Raw genomic sequence first — 15,764 nt, 5'->3', positions numbered from 1 at the left:
TCTCTCCCAGTTTCACTGGGTCTTTAAAAGCAATGAGACCAGTACTCATGCAGCATTTACAACACTGTGTACTATGTGTATGGCAATGGCTACCACTGTGAAAACACTGTATAAAATCAATCCTCCTTCTGTCGGATCTACGGGTAAATTTTTATTGTATGTCCCAACAGCCCTCACACTCTCAGAAATGCCGGTTATTCTTTACTCACCTTCTGTGCCAGTCATGCTTTCATAAAGCTTTATTACTTTCTTTTGTCCCCCAAGTGGCTCCTTTCCAAGGCTCGAAGTCCTAAACTGTTTAACGGCTCCTCCTCTTTATTCTCATTCCACACCTTTGCTCTTTGTTACCTTTCTCTCTCTTTTCTTGCTCTCTTATACCCAAAGAATTTGCCAGAATAATTATGCTGATAATGAACTCCAGTGTAGATTACGTCTAAGATTTTACTGCTCTATAGGACCACTTTTCACGCTTCCTCAGGGAGATCTATCAGAGTTTCTCTTTAGAAATGTGCCTTAATACTGCCACATACCTTCACAAATGCACAGGCAGCCTTCTACATTGCCCTGCTTCCCCCACTGGTCCCAGGATAGGGAATTTTTCATTACATCGCTTTAATCTAAGCTGCTTATATTCTTCTCCCCTGACATTTTTTTTTTTTCTAAATTAGCCCTTTTAGGTACTTTCTCTGCATTTGTCTATGAGCTATACTAGGTTAGTGCCTGGTAGCCTGGGAACAAAGAGAAAAGTATCCATCCACGACATCAGTGGAGAAGTCCTATACTCCTCTACTTGTTCAAGAGCTTCAACCAAAAGAAGGACACAGTGGGAATCATTACACGGTCAGGCATTTGTTTCTTTGCACAACAACATGTTGATCTGATATAGTTTCAGTAGTTCACCCTAATCTATTTTTAGGCTGTACTCTTGGTTTTTTTGGACCTAGGTAATGCTTCTTATGTCAATATTATTCAACATAGTAAGGTCAGAAGAGATCAGTTTCCTTCATCTGTGCGACCCCCCTGCCTAGCACAGGATAACAAATCTCTCTGTATAATTCCTTCACAAAGCCACACATGCTGGGATTGAGCGGTGCCATTTCTCTTGGGATCTTCTGAGTCAGCATTGAATAACTTCCCATGTAATGAAGGGACTAACACTTTCCATTGCAGCCTGATGCACTGGTACCTGATACAGTCCTGTTAAATATTTACCTCGAGTAGAGTTTAACTGTTTTGGGTTTCCTTCAAATGAAGCTGTAATCAGTGGCGGAACAAGGAAAGAGGTAAGAGCTCCAAGGCCAGCTCCCCTGCAATGACTCTGCAACCAGTCTGGAGTACAACAGACTCTCCCCTCATCACCGCCACCCTGCAGACAGATCAAAAGCTGCTTTCTACCTTTTATTAGCCAATCACCAGTAATAAAACTTGTTGCTCTTCATCTAGCCACTGCACAAGAGAGAAAGACAGCACAGCACTGCTCAACCAAGCTCCTTACTAGGCCAGTGGTGACGGCAATCAATAAATTGTGTTAATGCAGGTGCTCAGAGGAAAAGGCAGCAGCTGTCATTTCTGAGATGTGACTGCTCACCCCTTAAAAATTACGAGTATACAGGTATGCCAGTAAAAAAAAAGACGGAACTTTCTAATAGTTGCACAGAAATCACCGTGGTCCTTGTCTGTTTGACCAGATAAGTGAAAGAGATCCCCGCCTACTGCACCAGCACTCAAGAGCCTGGATAATACATCAGAGCTCCTGATCAGCCCCTGGGCACACAGCACCTCTGTTCCCCGCACCCTAGCTCTCCCTGCACCTTCTATTCACACAGACGCTTGAGCTGCACTGCAGGGATGCAGAGGCCAAGAGTGCGGAACAAGTGCCTTGCTTTATGGAACGGCGAGTGCCAGTCTTGAAAGCTATGAAAAGCAATTTGGAGTCACTGCTGCTGGGAAGACCTGGGGCTCTCTTAAAAATGCAAAAGAAAATTTGAGTCTAGTCATTTATGACAGGATAAAAATACTTCAGTCTTCACTAAAGGAAATGCTTCAAGATCAGGATTTAAACTCTGTGAGCCTTTCCTTATGGAAAGCTTTGACAATACTAAGACTGTATGCACTTAAATCATTTTTAGGCCAACAAGGTGACTGATGACAGCCTCTACATAAGCAGTTCATTTTCATGTCGAGACATGATAAAAATAGCATAAGTGCCACGTTTACAATCAGTCCATGGCCCAGAAGGATGTCTGAAGGCTAGAGATCTGAGGAAAATTAATACACCACATCAAAGAAATCAAACTAGAGAAAAGCAAGATACCCACATTACAAGACATCTCAGTTCAAGCAATTAAAGCTTAGGTCACGAATTAACCTTTCTGGTGCATATGTTCCAAGCCATTTCAATATTTTTCTCCAACAACTACTACCTACCAATCAGAGAAAGTACAGAGATTTATATTCAGGACACCTCCATAAAAGGCTGAATAAGATTTCTGCCTAAACAGTTTTCTTTTTTTATGAAAATGAAGTACTGACAGTATTTCTCCTGCCTTTATGCAAAGTTTTAAATTCCTACTCCTATTCTACTATGAATTTTTTGAAAGGTTACTATACCACACAATGAACTATATTCTATTTCTTAATTACTTTTTTTTTTAAATAAAGCAAGCACAAGCTTCTCTGGCTGTTTTATTGCTTTCACTGTTAAGAAACTGCTGTCTTTAATAAAGAAGAATGAAGCAGTTAAAGCTAAGGGGGTGGAAAAAAGCAGTTATCTTGTGAAAGGCCAAAGGAAAAACCTCCACTATCCTTCTACTACTGAAAAAAACCCAACCAAAAACCCAAAACAAACAAACAAAAAACCAAGAAACATCTAACACTCAGTGAAAGCATCCTTCATCTGCCTGAGAAATCCTGTGCAACACCTTTTTAAAAGCTGGCATCTTGTGCTTATTTTGCAACCTCTATAAAACATTTTTTAAACGAGGAAAAAAAGAGATGAAGTTTTTTTCCAGACCAAACCAGCTTCTCAGGCTAGATGAGAAGAGCAGCTTAGCCTCTGTGCTGCAGCATCACTGCGCACACCGTTTCTGCTGGAAGCAAGGCAGAACAGCACTGCGTGGCAGCGGAGCTGAGGAAGCTGTTTGCAGCTTGGCCGCAAGCAACATGAGCGCACAGCTCACTGTCCCTTCTAAAGGCATCTTCTGCTCCACCTCACAGCGTTAGATACCCATCCATTCTTCACTATGAAGGTTTAAGAGTCCTCCAGGAATTCTGCTCCCTTTGCAATATCACGGTTTACAAAAAATGCAGGATGACAGACTACTAAGAAGTCTTTAGGGGTCACTGCACTGCAAAGAAAAACTCATCAGTGAGGAAATATCATTTTCTAACATGTAAAAAGACTGCCAAAAATGGAACGCATTCATGTGGAACTGGCACAGGACCCCCCTCCTGAGTAGCCAACTGGTGAGCTCTGCAAATTGTTTTAAAGACATTTGTTTATACTGGTGAGAGTGGCAGCATACATATAATTATAGTGGCCTAAAATTCCCCTTGAAAACACTTAATTTAGGCAAGTACTACCAGACATAACAATAAAAGCCATTTCTCACAGTGTAAGCTGAATCACTATCAGAAAAGCTTGATGGTCTCATTACACTAGTGAAGCTTCTGTAGTATGCACATGACCAGACAGCGCTGGCACTGAAGCTGCTGCTTCCCAGAACTCAAAGGACTGCCGAAACACATAAACACAGGTTTTATTACATAGGTAACAATCCCCTGTAACAGCACGTCAGGCTACCCAAAACCTGGGAATCATTGTCAACATTCCTATGCATTTGCAAAGAATTCATGAAGACAACATGGGAAAACGCACTGCACAAAATGTATCCAAATATATTCAACATGAAAAGGAAACAAAAAAAAGCCCAAAAGAGCAAAAAGCATTTGGGTTACATGTCTACATGTTTTTTGAAGACCTTCCGGGATGGTGACTCCCCCACCTCCCTGGGCAGCCTGTGCCAGGGCCTGACAGCCCTTTCGGTGAAGAAGTTTTTCCTAAAAGCCAACCTAAACCTCCCCTGGCGCAGCTTGAGGCCGTTCCCTCTCGTCCTATCGCTTGTCACTAGGGAGAAGGAACCAACCCCCGCCTCGCTACAGCCTCCTTTCAGGGAGTTGCAGAGAGCGAGAAGGGCTCCCCTCAGCCCCCCCTTCTCCAGGCTAAACCCCCCCAGCCCCCTCAGCCGCCCCCCAGCACACTTGTGCTCCAGACCCTGCCCCAGCCCCGCTGCCCTTCTCTGGACACGCTCCAGCCCCTCCAGGCCCTCCTTGTCCCGAGGGGCCCAAACCTGAGCCCAGCACTCGAGGTGGGGCCTCCCCAGGGCCGAGCACAGGGGCCCCATCCCTGCCCGGCTCCTGCTGGCCACACCAGTGCTGACACAAGCCCGGGGGCTGGTGGCCTCCTTGGCCACCCGGGCACTGCTGGCTCATGCCCAGCCGGCTGTCAGCCAGCACCCCCAGGGCCTTCTCCGCCGGGCACTTCCCAGCCCCTCTGCCCCGGGCCTGGGGCGCTGCCTGGGGTTGGTGTGACCCAAGGGCAGGACCCGGCACTTGGGCTTTTTAAACCTCATACAATTGGCCTCGGCCCATCGACCCAGCCATTGTTAAAGTCCAGGTAGACAACACCCACAGCCTTTCCCTCATCCACTTGGTGGGTCACTTGGTCATAGGAGATCAGGTTGGTCAGGCAGGACCTGCCTTTCATCAAGCCATGCTGCCTGGGCCTGATCCCCTGGTTGTCCTCCACATGTCTGGTGAGTGCACTCAAGATGAACTGCTCCATGATCTTCCCTTGTACCGAGGTCACGCTGACTGGCCTGTCGTTCACTGATCCTCCTTCCAGCCCTACTTGTACATGGGCATCACATCGGAAAGCCTCCTGTTGTCTGGGACCTCCCCTGTTAACCAGAACTGCTGATAAATGATGGAGAGTGGCTTGGCGAGCTCCCCCGCCAGCTCCCTCAGTGCTCTCGGTTGGATCCCATCCTGCCCCAAAGACCTGTGAGCGTCCAGGTGGCTCAGCACGTTGTAAACTGCTTCCTACTGGATTACAGGGGGTTTGTTCTGCTCTCCGTCCCTGCCTTCCAGCTCAGGGGCTGAATACCCTGGGGGTAACCGGTCTATTAGAGACTGAGGCAAAGTAGGCATTAAGTACCCCAGCCTTTTCCTCACCCTCGCCGGCAATGTTTCCCTCCGCGTCCAATAGAGGATGGAGATTCTCCTTTGCTCTTTTTGTTGTTAATGTATTTGTAAAAACTTTTTTGTTATCCCTTACAGCAGTGGCCAGACTGAGTTCTAGCTGGGCTTTTGCCTGTCTAATTTTCTGTCTGCATGACCTAACGAGTTCCCCATACTCTTCTTGAGTTGCCTGCCCCTTCTTCCAAAAGTGGTAAACTCTCCGTTTTCTCTTGAGTCCCATCAAAAGCTCCCTGTACAGCCAGGCCAGCCTTCTTCCCTGCCACCTCATCTTACAACACATGGGGACAGCCTGCTCTGCACCTTTAAGACTTCCTTTCTGAAGAATGGACAGCCTTCCTGGACACCTTTGCCCTTCAGGACTGCCTCCCAAGTGACACTCCTAACCAGTGTCCTGAGCAGGCCAAAGTCTGCCTTCCAGAAGTCTGTGGTAGTGGTTTTGCTGACCCCCCTTCCTTACTTCACTTCTGAGGACATCTCCCATCAGTCCTTCTCTGTCTGTGAAGAGCAGGTCAAGCGAGGCACCTCCCCAGTAGGTTCACTTACCAGCTGTGTGAGGAAGTTATCTTCCACACACTCCATGAATCTCCAAGACTGTTTCCTCTCTGCTGTGTTGTATTTCCAGCAGATGTCCGGTAAGTTGAAGTCCCCTATGGGAACAAGGGCTACCGATAGTGAGCCTTCTGCCAGCTGCTTGAAGAACACTTCATCTACCTCTTCATCCTGGTTGGGTGGTCTGTAACAGACCCCCGGCAGGATATCTGCCTTGTTGGCCTTCCCCCTCATCCTTACCCATAAGCACTCAACCTTATCATCACAATCGTTGAGCTCTATACCATCAAAGCACTCCCTAACATACAGAGCCACCTCACTGCCTCTCCTTTTTTGCCTATCCCTTCTGAAGAGTTTATAGCCATCCATTGCAGCACTCCAGTCATAAGAGTCATCGCACTGTGTCTCTGTGATGGCAACTGTCATAGTTCGCCGCTGTACAATGGCTTCCAGCTCCTCCTGTTTTTTGCCCATGCTGCGTGCATTAGTGTAGATGCATTTCAGCTGGGCTATCGATTTCACCTCCAACCCTGGCACACCACCCCTAGGCTCCTCTCTAGCGAGCCTGGCTATATCCCCTTCTCCCTTCAATCCTAGTTTAAAGCCCTCTCAATGAGCCCCACCAAGTAATGTGCAAGAATCCTTTTCCCCCTTTGAGAAAGCTGAACTCCGTCTACTGCCAGCAGGCCCGGTGCCATGTAAACCTCCCCTCGATAAAAAAAAACACCAAAATTCCACTGATGGCACCAGCCTCTGAGCCATGTGTTAATCAGGTGCGTTCTCCTGTTCCTTTCAGTATTATTCTCTGCCACTGATGAGACTGAGGAAAACACTACCTGTGCTCCTCTTGATCCTTCAACCAGTCACCCCAGTGTCGGGAAATCCCTTTTGATCACTTTTGGATTTCTCTCCACAACCTCATCACTGCCAACCTGTATAACCAATGGTGGGTAATAATCAGGGGGCTATACCAGACCGGGGTGTTTCCTAGTAACATCTTTAATCTGGGCACCAAGGAGGCAATAGACTTCCCTGTGCGATGGGTCTGATCAGCACATGGGGCCCTCTGTTCCCCTCAGAAGGGAACTGCCTACGGCAATTACCCTCCTTTTCTTCTTAACAGAGGCAGTCATAATGCTGGGCTGACCGACTCACCCTAGGCAACCCCCTGGATGGGCCTTCACCTACGTCTTCATTTGCCTGGCCCTCAAGTTCCAGAGCTCCATATCTGTTGTGTAAGGAAAACTGGGAGGAAAAGTGAGGGAGGCCGGGAGGAAAAGTGAGGGAGGCCGGGAGGAAAAGTGAGGGAGGCCGGGAGGAAAAGTGAGGGAGGCCGGGAGGAAAAGTGAGGGAGGCCGGGAGGAAAAGTGAGGGAGGCCGGGAGGGGTTCAGAAGAACCAGGATACTCCCCAAGGAAATCATGCCAGCACAGGTCTCTGACTTCCTTGCAGGTTTGGGGTGGAAACCTGGAACACAGAGTGGCTGAGTGACAGGCAGCGCTGCAGTAAAGTCCATCACTCTTCAGGCAGGTAACACCTCTGAGCAAGAATCACACAAGACGGCTCCCTCCGTTACAGCACATCCACAGAAAAATTACTTAGCAATTAATTGCACAAAGCAGTCTGGACACATATCCTCTTGCCATGTGGAATGCATCCAGACAAGCATATATTCAAGTACAACAAATAACCTGAGACAAAGGATGACGAAATCAACCTGGCTTTAAGCCTCAGTAGGTCCTCTTTTCAGGAGCGCTCTCCAACTGCAAGAGTCGCACGCAGGAACTGCACATAAATAACCCTTTTGGGTGTAGAAACCAGGAGAAATGCTGATGGTTTATATTTTCTAAGATTTGGAACGCTGCTGAAGAGATCAGAGAGACAGTTTATGTGAGCAAGACAGATCACACAAGCACTGGGTGTTTTTTTTGAAGGTCAACTGGCAGTAGGACTTAGACTGTGTGCTGTTTGTGCCATTTCAGTATAAGTTTAGAATAAACTTTGTGCTCCCCTGGAATCACAGTAAACTTGCATCAGCTCCTGCTTGATGTGGTCAGCCCCAAGACCAAGTCCAGGAGCAGAACAGCCATGAGCTCCAAGACAATTTGTGCATTTGTAATGGTTTTTAAATGAAGTGTCCAAAAGGTAACGAACACCCAGGTACCGCGCAGCTGGTGCAGCGGTTCTGCTCAGTGTGGTCAAAATCATTTTTTTAAACCTTCACTCTCTTATGGCAAGACCCCATGTACTGCAAAGCTCCCAGGCTGGGGTACAACGGAGTCACTACAGCACACAGACCATATCTCCACTCCCCCCGGGGATGGAGACCTCACTTTTATTCTTTTTTTTTTTTTTTTTTAATATGCCACTGAAAAAAATAAATATATAAAAATGGCACTTAGCTCTCCAAACACCCAAATTGCTTTAACTTTTTGTTGGAGGCAGAGACAATCTGAACTTCTTAATTAACTCTTTTGCACAGGCGAAGCTGCATCCTCCTCTGTGTTTTTGTATTCCCCTGCTGGAAAATTCCAGCCCTTTTTGCAGTTTAGACATTTGTGTTGAAATCTTTATGAAGATGGGCCAGTAACTGAAAAATTGCGGTTGACAGTCCTAGATTACTCTAAGCTGACTCCTCGGTCATAATCATTCAATTGTATGACACAGCAGTATGAATGAGCACAGTACCAAACACTACAAAGTCGTAAATGCAGCACTCGTAGCCAGGGAGATGATTCTACAACCCGGCACTCGCAGACTGACACAGGCAAGCGCAAGGTCCCACCCAAGGAGACACCTTGACGGACAATCTTCTGAACAACCCATCCTTCCTTTTGTTTCTTCCAACACCATAATGGCAGCTACAACATTTGCTTTATATAGGTATCGTACTGCGTAAAATGCTGAAGGGTAATTGACCGTCTTTAAAAGCAATGTCTTTGCTGCAAACCAGAAGCCAGCAGACCTGCTGGCGCCGCAGTTGAGCTCTCAACCCCAAGGTATTCCCAAACTCCCCACACCGAGTCCTCTGAGCAGCATCTCACCTTTGCGGGGACGGAACTGCAAGGCCACTCGCTGCCAGGTGATCTGGCAAATGATTTGATTCTTTAGCCAAACATGAATCGGATGGAACGCCTGCTGGGTGTTCCATCCATTTATTGCTAGAAGTAACCAAAACCATTTAGGGTATACGAGCTCTTTTACTGACTTTTTTTTTTTAAATATATATATGTAAAATGAATATTTCCAATTAACTATCTTAAAAATGTCAGGAAAGTGTAATTTTATTCCGTGGCTGAGCTAATCCATGGGCAGATTTTCACCAAGCCCTGTGTCTTTCTCTCTGTCAGCCCATGGATAAAGCTCAATTGCATTGTAAAACAAGAAAAAAAAAAAATCTTCCTTGGCTTTCCTGCAGACCATAAGAAACATATTTGCAACATTTTCATCCAAGGAAAAAAGAAGTTGAACCTGTAACGAGGACCACTTCTTTGATAAAAACCACGTCAGAATGAACTACATGAGCAAAACAGCAAAGGTAGAGTGCTATACAACAGTGAAAAACGCCTATTTATCAACTGATGAGCGTGTGCTTGCTTGACACTCCCAACACTTATGTTAATTCTCCTGCCATGGCAGAGACAAACCATGAGGCACCTGAACTGGCAGCACAGAGGAGCAGACTTAAACCACTCCCCAAGCCCCCGTCTTCTACCATCTGGAAAATAAAGCACAAAGCCACACACAAGCCCCTCCTTTTCCGGAAGGAAATACACCGATCCAAGTCATATTATCATATTTACACAAATCAGGTTTTTCTTTTTTGCCTAGGCAAAGGTAGAAACACCTACACAAACTGAAAAAAAGCCAGACCTTATTGGCTAAGCAATACATTTCAAGTCTACCACAGCCAAAAGAAACTGTTAAAAACAGAAGCATCTAACTTCAGTTCTCCATACACAGACAGCCCAGAAAATCCTCAGCAGAAAACTGTTATTATGTGTGACAACAGAACTGGTGAATCTGCATAGGATTTTTCAAGAACACACCTGAAAAGCCTATTTAGTGAATAAAAATTTCATTAAGACCTGTATAATTTGTATTTAGGCAACTTAAATACACACAAATCCCAAATAATTCTGTTGGGAATATTCACAGAACACTACAAGGGCATCAGCAGTAAAATTTGTGAATTTCCAGTTACATGTTTCTGAAGTATTTAGGATGTAGTTGTTCCTAATAAATTAGAATGAAGTCCATATACAAGATAAAAAGTAATACTAGATCCCTGTTAACTTACAGAAATGCACTAAAAATCCCTCCTTGTTCCCTGCCTTTAAGAAATGCAGATATCAAGCCATGGTCAGATTGTTTTTCTGCCTCAGCACAGTGAAAACGTCCAAGAAGCAGTCACAAAATCAATCGAATTAGTACCTGGGTGCAATTCATACACCAAGTCATACTAATCTAACTACAGCATCAAATTCATGCCAATTTGAAATAAAAAGTGCAGCCTGTTCACAGACACTTGCACTGCCTTCAGTCTAGGCTACAGTTGAGCCTGTAAGGTCACAATTTCAATCAGCAGCAGCAGCAAGCATAGAAATATGCACTTACCCAGTTGAATTGGTTCTAATTAAATCCATGCATTTGTAGATTATCAGTACAGCAACACTAAATAAGCATTAATTTATGATTTGTTGGATTCATTTCCAGCCAGCTGTTTCCAGACTGGATTCCCTGCAAGGCAGCAGGAGTGCTGGAGGAAAGCATCAGGCAGGGCTGCAAGGACGGGCAGAACCTCTGCATTTATAGCAGTGATGAAACTGCAACACAAAACACCATTTGGATAGCTACTGAGCTTCGGCAGCTCTGCACCTAAAGGGTAAATGGAAAAGCCCTCACCTTGACTAAAAACTAGCTTAAAACAGATGACAGAGGGTAAGCATAAATGGTCAATTTTCCCAGGGAGGAAGACTGCCAGGAGCCTTTTGCAGTGCTCTGCCATTGAATAATCAGGATTGAATTCCTAATTGAATAATCAGGAAGTAAAATAACAGATGAAATTCAGAGCAAATAAAGTAGCAGTCCAAAGAAAAATGATCCTAATTTCACATATAGAGTGATGTGCTCCAAAGTGATCATTAACACTCAGAAAGTCTTGCTGGAGTCATGACAGACTGATAAAAGCATCAGCTCACAGCCATTCAACATATTAAAAAAAACCCTAACGTTGGCAGTGATAGGTTAGCGGTTGGACTCGATGATCTTAATGGTCTTTTCCAACCTTAACGATTCTATGATTAGTAATTAAACAACCATATAAACCTACAGAATGTCTGCAGCTTAAATCCTGGATGCAGCTCCTGTTCCTTCATTTCAAGAGGACATGATGGAAGGGGAAAACATTTTTAAAAAAAGAAAACAACGTTTGAAAAGATAAATATTGAGGAATAATCAACTAGGCTGTGGTTCTTCTGCCTGGAAACAGAGATTACTGCAGTGACATATGACAGAAGACTATAAAATCATCAGTTGCACAGAGAAGGTAAACAGAGACCAGTCATTCACTGTTTCCAAACAATACAAAAGCTAAGTGATATGAAATTAAGCTAGCAGCTGTCAAGTTCAAAAGAAAGCACACAGAGGTAGTTAGCACCTACAACATTATTTTGTGCTCTGGAAGGTCTCCCCTGGGATGTGTCAATGCTATAGATTTAAATGGACTGGAGACCTGGGCAAGTTCACATCAGAAAATCCGTTAACCAGTAACAAAATAAATGCAACATCTACCTCTTGACATTCTACAGCTGACAAGAGGACTATCAGACAAAGGCTTCTATAATTTGCTTCACCTTACGCTCTTCCCTTTTTGGTCGCTGTCAGGAAAGAACTGCAGACTAGATGGTTCCACCTGATTCTATGGCTGTTCTTACACTGCAAAAATCAATTACATCTCTGGTACTCCTCAGCCCTTCTTTGAAATCTTCCAACTTGCTTACCTAGCAAAACAGATCTTCTGGGGAGATGGGGACACAGAAGGCTGCACTAGTGCCCTGCAGACCGAACTTGTACAGGAAAACACCCAGTAAATGCTGGAGGTGGTACAAGACAGGGCAAGAACAGGACCACCCCTTTCGTACGCCAACTGGTCATTAGACCAATTTAAGGTGTAACACTCAGCTTCCCCACCAAAGTACAGATGAAAAGGAAGCAGTGGATTGCCTATATCCTCTGTTCGAACCCACAGAGAAAAGCCACAATTCCAGCTTTTATGGGGGGGAAAAAAGGGCTAGTTTTACATTTTTTAATCTTACAGAGAGTCTGGTTTATACAACTAAATAGTAAAGGTTACTTTAAAATTAAACATCGCATTTAGTCCTCTACTGTATTTATACTGTGTAAAGTAAGGAACACCCCTTCAGCAAACTAAAACCTGTTGTAAATACAGAAATGCATCCAAGTTTGGTAAGGACAATAGCCAAATGAAAATAAATCTATTCCTTCCTTCCCATGCTTCCCACAGCATCAGTTTGATTATTACATTAAATGGTGCTACATCAGTCACAGAAGCCAAGGGGATATGACCAGATAGAAAACAGTGAACGATCAATAAGAATATATTATTGAAAATCCAGCAAGTCCCATTTACAATTCAGAATTTACAAGAACAGAACTGAAGACCAAGTGAGATTATTAAAATCTCTCCATCAACTCCGATCTACACAGTAGAGGGCACAGACACCCAGTCATTCCCACGTGAGAACCAAATTACAACTGCTTTGCTTAATAACTGACCTGATCCACCCAGAATACCGAGAATTCCCAGAGGAAAGCAATACAGAATTTTATTATTCCTCCCAAACCACACTAATATGAAAATCAGACAACCAAGATGCATCAAGACACACGTCAGGAACGTTTTCTTCAACATTACACAGAGAAACAGTAGCAGAACACTCCTCTGTTCTCCTTTAACTGTCATGGATTAAACCAGGCTGTAATAATTAACAGACACAAATAGTCTTAACCAGTACTGCACAACTGTCCGACATGAAGCTTAAGAGTCATAAGCAGCAGAGGCATATTTACTTATATCCAAAATATAGCTGACGCATGATGAGCACAAGATAAACCCTGAATGGAGGGTTATGGTCTCAGCACTGCCTACACAAATAGAACTCACTGAGTGTTTGGCTTTACCTTTTTCCAGGAAGCAACAGTGGTGGCAATCCAGCTGAGCTATTATTCATTATTTAAAAATTAAAATCCCTATTCTGTTACACATGAAAACCAAACCCCAGAAGAATTTTAGAGCTGATTTGCTTTCTCCTATTTTTTTATTTTTGTGCTTAGACTATATTATGAACATAATTTTTCTAGCTTCTTACTGAAAATACCATACTTACGTATCACTACTTTGCTGTAACATTTATCTGGAGCATGCAACACAGGAACATTTAAGAAAACTGTCCTTGAAGCAGCTTTAAGAAAACTTCCTAGTATATCTTTAAGAGGCCAAAATATGTCATGCATAATAAAGCCTGTGAAATCTACATGTACCACTACACTTCTGTCTTCCAATGACAAACATTAAGGATCCTGTAATGTATGACCATTATGGAATAGGAGCTGCAAACAGAAGCACTGGAGGATTTCTGAAGGTGATCTGAGATTAGGAAAATGCAAATTAAGCACGTTTGTTCATTTCAATTAGTTTTTAACCTTAGATACAAAATGAGTAGCTAGGAATATAATTACAGCCTCCAAAAAAGCTGCTTCCAGCTGTTGGTTAATGTTCATTTTTATAACAGTTCCACCTTCTACATTTACAAACACCTCCATACAAGCCAAGTATAGCCCATACTAAGTTTCTGCCCTCAACACGGCCAGTTTCAGAGCCTCGTGTACCACACACAAGCTAATTTTCAAAAATCCCAAACAAATAAATGAAATTGGAACAGTTTTACCAGTCCTGAGCCCTCTCCATAATCTCACTCCAATGGCCAATAATCCAGATGAATCCTAGGATTCCCTCGCTTCTTCAGGAGCCTACCCCCAATTCAGTAAGAGGCACAGTTGTAAGCCCTGCTCCCCTAGTCCAAGGAAATTATGGTGCCAGAAAATCTCCAAGCTGATTTTAAAGTCAGCTCTTAGACTTTACATTACCTCTTGACTTTTCACCATAGACCGATACAGTAGCTTTAAACACAGTTTGACACACTCCAGGGTTTGGAAGACTGTTTTCCTTTTGTTTCTATAGAAAAGGAAAGGCAGAAGCTAAAGTAATGAGCCCCCAAGTCCTCCCATCTGAACACTGGAGACTCACAAGTGTGCCTGACACAGGAAGCAGAAGTAGATCCTCCTCTGCTTGTAACCCCCATCTTGTCATCACCTCCGTATTCAAGCACAAAAACCCTTCTGGGCTTCCCAGGTGCAACCCCCTGACACTTCGCAGACCTTTCCTATTCCCCAGAGCAAACATGGGTGTGACCGAGTTGCCCCAGTTCTGCCATGAACTTGACTGCGATTCGCGTGCTGTGACCGTGCTGTATCACGACGTGATCACGCGCTGATTCCAGACTCCTTGGGCTTGAGAGGAATGAAAAACCAGATCAGACACTGGGCTCTCAATCAGGAATGCAACACCTGCCAGCACTCCCAACGCCCCCAAGGAAGCCAGCGACAGTGCTACACAGCCTCATTTGATTTATAACACCCCGTTTTCTGCACCAGACCTTATAATGATTTTTAAAACACCAGAAGCACCTAACTTTGCTACAATGTTTTTAATTAATCCCCGTGACTTACATTAAATATAAAAAAAGAAACGGCCATTAACCTGAAGTGATGATACAAGTCAACAAACGCTGTACCGAATTCAACACCCTGTTTTCTTTGTCCAAGGTAAATAATACAGCTAAGAATGCCGAGATCCGAATACCAGAAGGAGAAGCTGCTGCTGAGAGCAAGCGGCAAGCCCAGAGCACTCCGGTCCGTTATTTACAGGAAACAAGTCATCCCTGCAATAAAGCCAGGGGCAGTTCCGAGGCGTTTCTCTTTTTCCCAACGAAGCCCAGTGTGCCGAGGGGTTATTTCCTATCATCCCCCGGCCCCTGAGGGAGCGGCACTGTCCCCCGGCGCCTGGTACCGGCAGCGGAGCGGGGCCCAGCCCAGCCCTCTCTCGGCCGCCCCGGGAGCCGCCCGGGACCCCCCGCCCCTGCCCAGGTAACCCTCGCGGCACAGCCACCCGCCGCCGGCGGCCGGGGCCGGGCAGGGGTGGCGGCAGGGCTCGGCGGGGCAGGGCCACCGCAAGCCGCTAACCCCGGCCCGCCCTCCCGCCGCACCGGCTCCCGCGGAGCCGCCGCGCGGCACCTGCCATGCGAGCAGCAGCCAAGCGCCTCGGTACAGCTGCGGCAGCGGCCAGTAGCCGCGGAGGACGCGCGGGGCCGGCTGCGGGGGTGCCCGGGGGTGCCCGGGGGTGCCCGGAGCGGCGGGCGGGCCCGCGGCGGCGGGGCTCACCTGGACCGCAGGTACCTCCGCAGCTCCGGCCGCCGCGGCATGCGGGGCTCTCTGCGCCTGCGCGCTGCGCCGCGGGGACCGCGCACGCGCGGGGGCCGGGCGAGGGGGCCGGGACTACAAACAAGATGGCGGCCGGGTGGCTAGCTGGGGCGAGCGCCATCTTGGGGGCAGCTCCCCTCGCCCCGTCTGCCGGGCCAGGCCTCAGCCTCAGCCTCAGCCTCAGCCTCAGCCGCAGGCTCTGCCCGTACGGGACGTGACTCTGCTCCACCCTCACCTGGTGCCCCGTACCCCGGCACGGCCGCGGCTCCTCGGTGGCCCCTTTCCTCTGCCATGCCACCTGTCTCCCTTGCTCTCACAGCAGTCACTCGAAGGCTCGGAGCGGGAGGACCCACTGCCGGGCCACCGCAGCCCCAGCCACACGCTTGTCCACAGGCG

At 46.2% G+C, this 15,764-nt stretch overlaps 1 protein-coding gene across 1 annotated transcript in view; it reads right to left on the bottom strand.

The window, feature by feature from the left end:
• NDRG3 (NDRG family member 3) overlaps window positions 1–15,404 on the bottom strand; it is a 68,347-nt gene extending 52,943 nt beyond the window's left edge. Inside the window, exon 1 of the mRNA XM_064465097.1 lies at window positions 15,330–15,404. The gene's annotated coding sequence lies outside the window, so the exon portion shown is untranslated. The remainder of the gene's footprint in view (window positions 1–15,329) is intronic.
• Window positions 15,405–15,764: the final 360 nt, after the last annotated feature.

The sequence above is a fragment of the Phalacrocorax carbo genome, chromosome 14, assembly GCF_963921805.1.
Source record: "Phalacrocorax carbo chromosome 14, bPhaCar2.1, whole genome shotgun sequence".
In the NCBI taxonomy this organism is placed as follows: Eukaryota; Metazoa; Chordata; class Aves; order Suliformes; family Phalacrocoracidae; genus Phalacrocorax; species Phalacrocorax carbo.
The sequence above is the reverse complement of the archived record's forward strand: the minus strand, read 5'-3'. Positions and strand labels throughout refer to the sequence as shown.